Source organism: Pristiophorus japonicus, chromosome 4, assembly GCF_044704955.1.
Source record: "Pristiophorus japonicus isolate sPriJap1 chromosome 4, sPriJap1.hap1, whole genome shotgun sequence".
NCBI lineage: Eukaryota > Metazoa > Chordata > Chondrichthyes > Pristiophoridae > Pristiophorus > Pristiophorus japonicus.
The window spans coordinates 61,370,415-61,383,399 of NC_091980.1; the positions used below are offsets into that span (position 1 = coordinate 61,370,415).

At 47.9% G+C, this 12,985-nt stretch overlaps 1 pseudogene; it reads left to right on the forward strand.

Moving 5' to 3' along the window:
* The first annotated feature begins 1,742 nt into the window (after positions 1-1,742).
* LOC139262447 (uncharacterized) overlaps positions 1,743-12,985 on the forward strand; it is an 84,402-nt pseudogene continuing 73,159 nt past the window's right edge.

The window sequence follows — 12,985 nt, forward strand, 5'->3', positions numbered from 1 at the left end:
CAGGCCCAAGCTCAGCCCCATTCACACCAGACTAAGAACTTACACCAAGAAACTGATCCCTGTAATTGGCAGTGCAGAAGTCAAAGTCTCCTATGATGTAGCAGTGCATGAACTCCCATTGTGGATCATGCCAGGGGATGGCCCCACGCTGTTTGGCAGAAGCTGGCTGGGAAAAATCCGCTGGAACTGGGACGACATCCGAGAGCTTTCGACCGTTGCCGATGCCTCATGTGCCCAGGCTCTGAACAGATTTCCATCATTGTTCGAGCCAGGCATTAGAAGCTTCTCGGGGGCAAAATACATTTGGTTCCCGGTACACGACCCATCCACCACAAGGCACTGGTGATACCATATATGATGCAAGAGAAAGTGGAAATTGAGCTAGACAGGCTGCAGCAAGAAGGCATCATCACACCGGTGGAATTCAACAAGTGGGCCAGGCTGACTCTCCTGGTACTTACAGGTGACGGCACGGTCAGAATATTTGGGGACTATAAAGTAACGATTAACCGTTTTTCGTTACAGACCAGTACCCGCCACCCAAGGCAGACGACCTATTTCTGACCCTGGCTGGAGAGAAGACATTCGCCAAGTTGGACCTGACCTCGACCAACATGATGCAGGAGCTGGAGGAGTCTTCGAAAGGCCTCACCTGCATCAACACGCACAAAAATCTGTTCATCTACAACAGATGCCCGTCTTCCAACGGAACATGGAGAGCCTGCTAAAGTCAATTCCTCGCATCGTGGTTCTCCAGGACAATATACTGGTTACAGGTCAGGACACCATTGAGCACTTGAAGAATCTGGAAGAGGTTCTGAGTCGGTTGGATTGCGTGGGACTCAGGTTGAAACGCTCGAAGAGTGTTTTCCTGGCACCGGAGATCGAGTTCTTGGGAAGAAGAATCGCAGCAGACCCACCAACACCAAGACGGAGGCCATCAAGAACGCGCCGAGACCACAGAATGTGACAGAGCTGCGGTCGTTCCTGGGACTCCTCAACTATTTTGGTAATTTCCTACCCGGGTTAAGCACCCTGCTAGAACCACTACATGTGCTACTGCGCAAGGGAGACGACTGGGTATGGGGGAATTCACAAGATGCTGCCTTTGAGAAAGCCAGAAATCTGTTGTGTTCAAACAAACTGCTTGTCCTGTATAACCCTTGTAAACGATTAGTGTTAGCTTGCGATGCGTAGTCATATGGGGTCGGATGTGTGTTACAACAGGCTAACGAATCAGGGATCTTGCAACAGGTCGCTTATGCGTCCAGGAGTTTGTCTAAGGCCGAAAGGGCCGACAGCATGATTGAAAAAGAGGCTCAGGCGTGTGTTTACGGGGTAAAAAAAATGCACCAGTATTTGTTTGGCCTCAAGTTTGAGCTTGAAACTGACCACAAGCCGCTCATATCGCTGTCCTCTGAGAGCAAAGGGATTAACACAAATGGCACAGCCTGCGGACTTGCTCATGATGATGGATGCAATCGAAAACGAAAAGTCACCCGTTACGCTTGCCAGATCAGGGCGTGGACCAGCCAGTATCCTTTATTGTCCTTGGTAAAACACTGTGTCCTCCGTGGGAGCTGGTCCAGCGTCCCAGCGGAGATGCAGGAGGCGATTAAGCCATTCCACAGGCGCAAAGACGAAATGTCCTTGCAGGCAAACTGTCTGTTGTGGGGTAATCGCGTGATCTTGCCCAAGAAACGTTCATTTGTGAGCTACACAGCACCCAACCAGGCATTGTAATGATGAAAGCCATAGCCAGATCCCATGTGTAGTGGCCCGGCATTGACTCAGATTTAGAGTCATGCGTGCGCCAGTGCAACACTTGCTCTCAGCTGAGCAATGCACGCAGAGAGGCACCGCTAAGTTTGTGGTCGTGGCCCCCCCAAACCATGGTCGAGGATCCACGTGGACTATGCGGGCCCATTTCTAGGCAAAATGTTCTTGGTTGTCGTGGATGCTTAATCAAAATGGATTGAATGTGCAATAATGTCTGTAAGCACGTCCACTGCCACCATTGAAAGCCTACGAGCCATGTTTGCATGCACGGCCTGCCTGATGTCCTAGTCAGCGACAATGGGCCGTGTTTTACCAGTGCTGAATTCAAGGAATTCATGACCCGTAATGGGATCAAGCACATCACATCTGCCCCATTCAAGCCCGCATCCAATGGCCAGGTAGAACGGGTAGTTCAGACCATCAAGCAAAGCATGAAACGCGTGTCGGAAGGCTCCCTGCAGACCCGACTGTTCCGCGTGCTGCTCAGCTACCGCACCAGACCCCACTCACTCACCGGGGTTCCCCCAGCTGAGCTGCTCATGAAAAGGGCACTCAAAACAAGGCTCTCGCTTGTCCACCCTGATCTCCATGATCACGTGGAGGGCAGGCGGCATCAACAAAGTATGTACCATGACCGCGCAAATTTGTCACGCGATATTGAGGTCAATGACCCTGTTTGTACTCAATTATGGACATGGTCCCAAATGGCTCGCTGGCATGGTCATAGCCAAAGAGGGGAGTAGGTTGTTTCAGATCAAATTGGCCAATGGACTAACGTGCAGAAAACATTTGGACCAAATAAAACTGTGATTCACTAACAGCTACGAACAACCCGAAGAAGACATCACCAACTTTGACCCTCCAACACACACACAAGTGGCAACCGACATCATGGTTGACCATGAAGCCGAACTCACCATTCCCAGCAGCCTGGCAAGGCTGGCTGCCCAGTGAAGAAATAATCAAGTCACCCACACCCGCATGTGTACCGAGACGATCGACAAGGGAGCGAAAAGCCCCAGATCATCTCATCCTGTAAATAAGTGTACTATTTACTTTACGACAGAGTGATGTTATGTATTTAACCCCTTGCAACCTGTACCACCAGAGGGCCTACCTGTTGGAGTCCCAAAGGATCCAAGCATCCCTTGGGAGCACTGTATATAAGCAGGCCTCTGTAAGGGGTTTTTCCAGGGTTGTTGTTGTGCCTTGGGTGTCTCTCTCTGGGCTTCTGCCCTCACAGCTTATGCCTGGCCTGTGAGGTACCCTGAGTGCTGCAAGAGCACCCCTGGAGAGACTGTGTCCACAGCTTATGAAGGGGGTTTTGAGACTCGTGCGTCCCCACAGCTTATGCCTAGCCTGTGAGGCACCTGTGAGTGTCAAACACTCCTAACCCCTTCTTCCCTAGCCTGTGACACACAGTTGAGCGTTTTCGAGGCGCTCCTAGCTTCCCTTACACGGTTCTGACATAAGACTCACGATCAGGAGATGTAATACAATAGAACTGAGACAAGGTTATTCCAAGAGGAACTTTAGGCTTCCAATTTATTTGGCAAGGTGTAACTCAACAAACAGCAATACACCAACAAAACAATCCCCCTAAATCCCACTAAACGGACACAACGAAAATCTTTACACCAGTTTAGCAGTACAATGCCCAACCTCCCACCTTTCCTGGCCTAACTGAGTTGGGAGTTCTGGGGACCAGAGGTTATACTCACTACTGTGCCTTCCGCAGTCTGGTGGTTTGTTTCTTCTATCTTCGGTGTCTTCGGACACTGGTTTTCCTTCCATGTCGAGAGGCCTGTGGTTGTGGTTGTTGAATCACCAGGGCAGGGAAAATCATCACTCCTCTCTTTCACTACGTCAGAAACCCCTTTTTTATAGCCAGATTATCCAGTCCGCCTCTCCTGCTGAAGTCGATTCTTCTCATTGGTGGACTTTTGATTTTGAAAAATGCAGCAGTATGAGGTTTTTAGTTTTTTTTCCCACTGATCTTAACCTACTCAAGGTTTGAGTGGGTGTTGATTGCATTGGCCTCCTGTAGCCATTGTGCTAGTCTGGCCTGAGCCAGATATTTCTATGCCTGATGAAAAAGGTGTTGGAATATGTATGTGGCATTGTTTCAATGCTAATGTTTTCAAGGGGCAAGTTTCGAGGGTATACAGTTCCCAGACAATTTGGATTAGTTCCAATGTCCAAACTGGCCCTTTTGATATTGACTCCACCCCTTTTCTTGCAGACCTTTAAAAAAATCCCAAATTCGATTAAAGTTCATAGTTTCTTCCATGTGCACTTTAGGATTTCAAACTTTCTGGTAGATAGTTCCAAATTACATTCCCTTTCCTATGAGTCCAAACACTGGGGGGGGGGGGGGGGGTCTCCATTTGTGTCCCAAAGTTTTCCTTCCATCGGTTTCAATTCACAGCACAGACTGATCCCACAGCCCTTTTCCTTCTGGGTAAAATGAGGGGGTTTTCGTCCTCCCCTACACCTCCCATGCTGTACCAACACTCTGGAGTTTTATTAAAGGAGCTAAGGTCACACTTACTCATTGTTCACAGTACTCAGTTTCATCCTTTATTATGAGCGTATCAGTAAGGGAGGGTTATCTCCATGGAGTTTGGAGGAAAAAACACCTTCTGCCGATGAGCCTCAGAATCTGGATTTCAGGGATCCAGTTTTCTGAAGAGCTAAGATTAAGGAGCATGATCTCAAGTGGAGGCAGTGGAGATGGTTTCCACTCATATGATTAAAATGACAGACAAATGGGAAGGGTTCACTACCCACATCTGTAACACATTACAGGAAGTTACCAACGACCTACAAAACACCCTGAAAATGATGAAGCCCAGGATATTTCTGCAGCATCAAGGTGCCAGGAGCTGCTTCTAAGGTAATTGATGGCTTCTGCAGTGAAAACTAACAACACTCGCATATAAGCTGAACAGGACTTTCGCCCCCTGGTTGGGACTATTTGGTCGGTACTGACACTGACCAGTAGCTCATCGGAGTCTGTGCCTAGCTCCATTGAGCTGCAAGGAGAGGTCACATATGTTACTCTGGATAGTAACATTGAGCCTGCTGCTTGAAGGTTCCCTCCAATGGTACACACGAGGCAGCTTCACTCATGGATCTTGAACCCTTGCCACTGCAAGAGAAAAGCTGCAGGAAAACCCTGAGACAAATACCGTGGCTCATTTTCTCAGAGCAGGTGCTATTGCAAGTCTGTGGTCACAGAGATGAGGCTTTTGAAATTAAGATGTTATTGGCCATCGGTTTTGTAAGAGAGTCATTTGGGTAATAACTTCAACGTGCAGGCTTTTCATATCGCTGCCACTTGCCTTATCAGCAGCAGCACATGAATGCTTTACTGGCATTCATAATCATCCAGGCTCCAATTTTGAAAAATATATATAGTTTGTTCTCAGGATTTCTACTGCTGCTGCCAGTAGCTGCAAATCTTGTAGAAAATAACGATGAAATAAATGAACTCTGACAATATTCAGATGTTCTTCCCACACTCCCATGTAGTTCGATTGATTTTTTTTCTTGCTGCAGATGTGTTCCCATTTTCTGAATCTTCAGGATTTATTCATCCTTCGTTCAGAATGGTGGACAGACTTGACAATTGACTTCCATATTGTTAATCTAACCACAACACTTTCTTCTCTTTGTCCACCAATAGTCATTTTTTTGCCCCATCTCTTCGAAAGTTGGTGCTGTGATAATGCTCATGGCTGCCATTAGCAGTACCTCGCTGAAGTGAGCATTTTTCATCGACAACCTGAGGCAATGGACGTTAACAGTTGTCCTATCGGGGGAGCGATAAGAGCAGAAATCATAGCTGAGCCCACGTCCAGCATTCATGCACATCCATTTCTAGTATGGATCATTAGATGGTGATCGCGATTCTTGACTGCCTTATTTTTTTATGTTAACCCATGGACACCAAGTCCTATCATACATACCAACTATTTGGGGCCAAAATTCAGCCCCGCCCCAAATGGGCGAACCTATCATTTTTAAAAGTTTTTCTCTGCCCTAGTCCATGGAGCGGAGATACCGGAGAAATTCAGCTCTTTGAAACATTTCCTTCCTCGGTGCAGTGTTCTGATGGGATGCGGGCCGGAAGTGACCTTGCAGCGAGTCCGCCGTCCCGACCAATCATCAGCGCCGTGCTGATGCGTCACAACATCTCTATCCTTCAGTTAAAAGGGAGGACCACAGCGAACTCTACAACCACTTCAGTGGCAAAAACTGGGCCACCAGGGTGGGTTTCGGCCGGGCCAGCGGCTTGGCAACAAAGTGAGGGTGCCAGGCTACCTGTTGACGGCCCAGCCGAACCCACGGCCATAATTGTCGGCCCGCCCTGCCAGTCAGCCGATTTTAAAAAAAATATGGTGTTGCTGCAAATGCCACCTCCTCTTTAAGGGCGGCCATGCCGCCAAGCCACAGGGAGTACCAACAGCAAAAGCTGTTTGGGGCAGCAACCGCTGGCAGGGCTGCTCCTGCAGGGCAATTCCAGGAAAGGAGCAATTTCCCGAAGGGCAATTTCTGGAAGTTGGTAGGGGTCGGTGCGTGCACGCTGCAACGGGAAAATGGACGGAGCAGTCCCGGACACCGGTCCAGACCTGAGGAAGGTCAATTTTTAAATTGGCGACCCCTCCGCAGAGACTTGGCGGCCATTCCTCACCGATGCATGGCCGACGCTTTCAGAAAGGGGCAATTTCAGCCCCTTTGGTGTTTTATGTGGACAGCCACTGTTTTGTACCTGATGTCCGTGCTTGATGTCCAACCTTCTCCCGTTGAACTGAAGTTGACCCATGAGACACTTTGGCCGGAATCTTCCCAGCCCTGCAAGTGCAGGTTTGGAGGCTGTCAAAATAGCCCTGATTGACAGCGGGGCAGAAGTCCGCTCTAAACCCGCCTCCGTATCAGTTTCTCAACTGTCAAGTCTGCGTGCGGATCACAGACCCGACACCAAGCAGCGGGCCAGTCAATTAAGATGCTAAAGAGGTAATTTAAAGGTATTTAAAAGAATTTTACCCAGGCACTTAACATTTTACCAAGTTTTCAATGAGTTTGTCATCCCTCGGGTTTCACATCAGGTAAGTGCAGTCGGGTTCTCAGTGACTCTCCATTGCCTTGCCTTGTTGACAGCTGCAGAAGTGGTATAAAAGCTACCATTTCACAGCTGTGCACTTTCCAATGAACTCTTTATTCACTGTCATCTGCTTGGAGCAACCTGATTTTGAGGGGCTGAGAATAGAACTTGGGATAATAAAATGGGCAAAAACATTGGCAAACAACGATGTAGAACGGCAATGGGAAATATTTAAAACGGTATTCAACAGAGTGCAGCAACAATATATTCCACTAAAAGGAAAGAACAAACTAAACACTATTGAGACTCCATGGATGAATAAATGTATAAAGGAAAAATTGAGGGTAAAGAAAGAGGCATGCGTTAAGTACATGGACAGCAGGAAGGAATGTATGATAAGGGAGTATATGAAGAGATTGGGGGCTGAAATTGTCCCTCCCGATAAGGCCTCTGGCCATCAGAAAGTGGCGGCTACAATGTGGCGTGGAATGGCTGCCGGCTCTCCGTCGAGGGGCCGCCATTTTATAAATTGCCCTACCTCAGGAGCGGAGCGATGACCGCTTTGCCCATTTTCCCACCGCGGCGTGCACGCGCCGACCCCTTACCGACTGGCGGGTATCCCCTCGTGAAATTATCCTTGTGAAGTTGGCACTTACCCGAAATTGCCCCACAGGAGAGGCCCCGTCACTGGCTGGTGCCGCTGACAGCTTTTGCTGTCGGTGCACTCTGTGCGAAACAGCACCACAGCCGCCCTTAAATGGGAGGGCACCATGCCGCAGCCGCCATGTTATTTTTTTTGTCGGCCGACTGCCAGGTCAGCCCAAAAATTACGCCCCCAGGTTTAGCCAGGATGCCATCAAGCAGCCCTCTTGGGTGCCAGGCTGCTGGCCCGGCCGAAACCCACCCCGGTGGCCTAGTGGACCTAACTAAAATATCTGCAGAGTTCACAGCGGCTCTCCCCTTTAACTGAAGGGGAGAGACGTTATGACGCGCCAGCGCGATGACGTCATCAGCACTGCGCTGATGACTGACAGCTGCGGTCATTCCGTCCCGGCCCCATTTCCGCCCCCATGATGACTCACTTCTGCCCCGCTGGGAAAAAAACCCCAAGGAGCTGAATTTCGGTGGATAGGCCGCCACATCCATTGCGGTGGCCAGCACACTTCAGAAAGGGTAGGTGCGCCCTGGTTCTGACAGAGGGCAATTTCTAGCCCTAGGACAGAAATCAAAAAAATAATTAGCAAGGCAAAAAGGAACTATGAAATTAAATTATCAAGGAACATAAGACAAAATAGTTAAATATTTTACAGGCACATCAATAAAAAAGGAAGGTTGGGACGGGAATAGGGCCATTAAGGGATAGACAGGATAATAACACAAGTAATGATAGAGAGGTGGCAGAAATATTAAATAATTATTTTGCTTCAGTATTTACCAGGGAGATAGAACAGGTGGACATGACATTGGATGATGAGATTAGTAATGAGATAAATGCATTTAAAATAAAAAGAGGGGATATATTAAATAAACTAATCAAACTCAAAGAGGATAAAACCCCTGGTCCGGATGGATTGCATCCTTGCATTTTAAGATGATCTAGGGAAGAGATAGCAGAGGCATTACTACATATATTTAATAATTCGTTTGAAAAAGGTGTAGTGCCAGAGGACCGGTGGATAGCTAACATAATACCTTTATTCAAGAATTGGGATAGAACATGTCCAGGGAACTATAGACCAGTCAGATTAACATTGGTAGTGGAAAAATAATGGAATCCCTACTAAAAGAGAAAATAGAAGAACATTTAAAAAACAAAAATATAATAATGAATAGTCAGCATAGATTTCAAAGGGAAAGCCTTGCTTAACCAATCTCATTGAAGTTTTGAAGAGATAACAGAACGAGTAGACAAAGGTGATGTAGTAGATGCAATTTATCTAGATTTTCAAAAGGCCTTCGATACGGTACACCATAATAGACTGATGAACAAGGTCAGAGAATGCAGAGTCAGGGGACAAGTAGCAGAATGGATAGCTAGCTGGCTTCAAGACAGAAAGCAGAGAGTAGGAGTAAAAGGTAGCTATTCACAGTGGCAGAAGGTGGGTAGTCGTGTTCCACAAGGATCAGTGCTGGGATCACTGTTGTTCACAATGTATATTAACGATTTAGACTTGCGAGGATGACATCAAATTGGGGTATAGTCAATACTGAGGAGGACTGCAACAAATTACAGGAGGACATTAATAAACTTGCAGAATGGGCATATAATTGGAAAATGAAGGTCAACACAGATAAATGTGAGGTATTACATTTTGGTAGGAAGAATAGGGAGGTCACTTATTACTTGGAGTGTGAGAGTCTCGGTGGGGTAGAGGAACAAAGGGATCTCAGAGTACAAATACACAAATCACGAAAAGTTGTGACAGCAAGGCCATAAAAAAAGCAAACAAAGCACTAGGGTTTATTTCTAGAGGGATAGAGTTGAAAAGTAGGGAAGTTATGCTAAACCTGTATCAAACCTTGGTTAGACCACACATCACTGCGTACAGTTCTGGTCGCCATATTATAATAAGCATATCGAGGCACTGAAGAGGGTGCAGAGAAGATTTACAAGGATGATACCAGAAATACGAGTGTATATTTTCAAGAAAGGATGAACAGACTAGATCTCTTTTCTCTTGAAAATAGAAGGCTGAAAGGTGGCCTAATAGAGGTCTTTAAAATTACGAAAGGTTTTGATAGAGCGGATACAGAGCGAGTGTTTCCACTGGTGGGGAAAAGAATAACTAGAGGCCATCAATATAAGATAGTCACCAAGAAATCCAATAGGGAATTCAGAAGAAACTTCTTTACCCAAAGAGTGGTGAGAATGTGGAACTCGCTAAAACAGGGAATGGTTGAAGTGAATAGTATAGACGCATTTAAGGGGAGGCTAGACAAGCATAGGGAGAAGGGAATAGAGGGTTATGTTTACAGATTTAGATGATGAAAGACGGGAGGAGACTCGAATGGAGCATAAATGCCGGCATGAACTGGTTGGGCCGAATGGCCTGTTTCTGTGTAGTATATCCTATGTAATCCTATGAGTCCATTTCCAACATGAGCATCACAGGCGATGGTGACGATGTGTTGTTCCATGGAAAGGATGGCCACCTGCACGGAGCAGCAAATGCGCTAGTCCAACAAGAACATGCGTGCTGTGAACAACAGATTGTAGTCACTCATTGACCACATCTCGAGGAGGGATATTAATGTAGGCTTTGGCATTCATCGCCCCACTGATGTGCAGCAGGGTGCCCTCCAGTTCCTTGCTAGCAGGGAAGTGTGGGTGGCCCATGAAAGAGATGGTGGTGAGAGGGGACATGGAAGTGGGGCTTTTCTTAAAGCATTCCCACTTGGAAAGTGAGCAGCCTGCCTCGACTTCAGCTGGAGCCACAGGGGTTGTACCTCATAGAAGTACTCGGAAAAGAAAAAAAGAAAAGAAAGAAAGACTTGGATTTATATAGCGCCTTTCAAGACCACTGGACATATTAAAGCGCTTTACAGCCAATGAAATACTTTTGAAGTGTAGTCATTGTTGTAATGTAGGAAATGCGGCAGCCAATTTGCGCACAAGCAAGCTCTTACAAACAGCAATGTGTTAATGACCAGATAATCTGTTTTTTTTGTCATCTTGATTGAAAAATAAATATTGGACAGGGAACCGGGAATAACTCCCCTGCTCTTCTTCGAAATAGTTCCATGGGATCTTTTCTGTCCACTTGAGACAGCAGACGGGGCCTTGGTATAACATCTCATTCAAAAAACAACACCTCCAACAGTACAGCACTCCCTCAGCACTGCATTGGAATGTCAGCCTAGATTGTTATGCTCAAGTCCCTGAAGTGGGACTTGAACCCATAACCTTCTGACCCACTTAGCCACAACTGACAAACGACACAATCCTAGATGCACAAGGGTATACACATGGGTGCATGAAAAAATGTTAATGTTAAGTTTCAGTTTTATTTTTAATGCACATCAATTTATTTATTTGCACAACTTTCTCGTCTTGTCCATTTTTGCCTGTTCCCTGGGAAGTGGCTTTATCTTTTGGAGTGAATGGTAAGACATTACCTAACGTCGAGCAATGGGGGTTTAGGTGACAGGAAATGTAGGGATGCTTTATGCTGTTGGTTGCCGGGGGCGGGGTAAGTTGATACAGCATCTGGCAGCCATATGGGTGCACTGGTGCAAGTGGAGCAAATCTGGCCATTATGAGGCCATCTTGGGCCTCCCAGGCAACAATGTGCGCCGCTGCTGGTGCCATCTCCACCTCGGGTTCCTCCTCCTCTTCCTGCTCATGTTCCACCTGCTCCTCCTTCTCCTCCTCCTCCTGCTCTGAAGAGGCTCTGTGCTCAGCGCCTTGCTCCTCCTGCAACTCCAATCCTCACTGCTGCACTAGGTTGTGCAGGGCACAATAGACCTTGATGATTCTGGAGATCCTGGCTGGTGCGTACTGAAGGGCTCCTCCAGATCTGTCAAGGCATCTGAAGGGTATCTTCACCATGCCTATTGCTTGCTCTGTGACACATCTGGTCAACTTGTGGCTGTCATTATAGTGCCCTCAGTCTCCTCAAAGGTGTCATCAGTCACGTCTTCAGTGGATAGTCCTTGTCTCTGGGCAGCCAGCCAGTAAGTCTGTTTGGAGGTGCGACGAACTGAGGGAGGGTGGACTGGCGCAGCATGAAAGAGTCATGACAGTTGTCAGGGAATGACGCACACGCATGCATGATCTTTTTATGGTCGCAGATGAATTGCACATTGAGGGAATGGAAGCCCTTGTGGTTCACGGACACTCCTGGGTGATATAGGGTGCCTTGATGTCCACATGTGTGGCATTGATGGTGCCCTGCCCCTGTGGGAAGTCAGCCAGAGCTGCAAAGCCAAGCATCCACTAAGTAACACTGGTTTCATCAATGGCAAAGTTCATATAAGTGGCTGACTTATGAAACATGGCATCGGTCACCTGCGTGATGCATCTGTGGGTGGCTGTCTGTGAGATCCCACAAATGTCTTTTTCAGATCCCTGGAACGAACCTGCGGTGAAGAAGATGAGGGCGGTGGTTACTTTGACAGCCCTGGGGGTAAGGCATGTCCACCAGGGCCTCTGGGCAGCAGGTCTTCTTCCAGCAAGCTACAAATGTCTGTGATGACCTGGCGCGATAGCCTGAGCCTTCTGAAACACCGCTGCTCAGTCATGTTGAGGAAGCTCATCCTCTGCCTGTATACTCTGTGTTGTGGGTATTGCCTCTGGTGCGGTGCAATCCTGTGGTTCCCCCTCACACCTGCGGGACATCAGGTCATTGAGGAGAAGGCTGCTGTTGTGGCTGCTGGTGTGGCTAGTGCAGTGGGGGCAGGAGCAGCGAGGTTGGGGAGAAGGAGCGGCAAGAGTTCGTAGAGGGTGATCGGGGCCCAGGAGAGGCAACAGTTCGGGGCCCAGAAGAGGCGAGGGCCATGGGGCAGCACGTACCAGTCCAAACTGCACTAGGTCCGTGCAGCAGAGCTGGTCTCCAGTCATCTTGGTTAATCCTTGCCACTGGACCAAGACCTAGCTCTGTCAAGCCCGTGTGGTGGCTGGGGTGCAACGGTCACCACACGTTAAAAAAATCCACGCACAGGCATCTTCCACCCTTCAAGATGTAGTTCAGGATCCAGAATATTAGGTCCTTCATTGAAACACCTGTGAACTCATCCCTTTTCGGCGCGGAAGCAGGTCAACCCCGTTTCGAGGGACTGCCTATGATGATGATGATGGCTGGTGTTGTTGTTGCCTTCAAAATGAAGTTCGGGTCCTGGACATCAGGATCCACATGGACAACCCAAACTGTGACAGACCAGAACGTCCACACTGCTATTGTTGCCCGTGAACTCAGAATTTATGATGTTGACATCGCCGCCTGAAACAAGACCCGGTGGGCAGGGCAAGGCCAGCTCAAAGAACAAGGTGATGATTACACCTTCTTCTGGAAAGGGAAACCAGAAGCAGAATGTCGCCTGCACAGAGTTGGTTTCACCATCAAGAATGAGCTGGTCAGCCGTCTCAGAGACTCCCCCTAC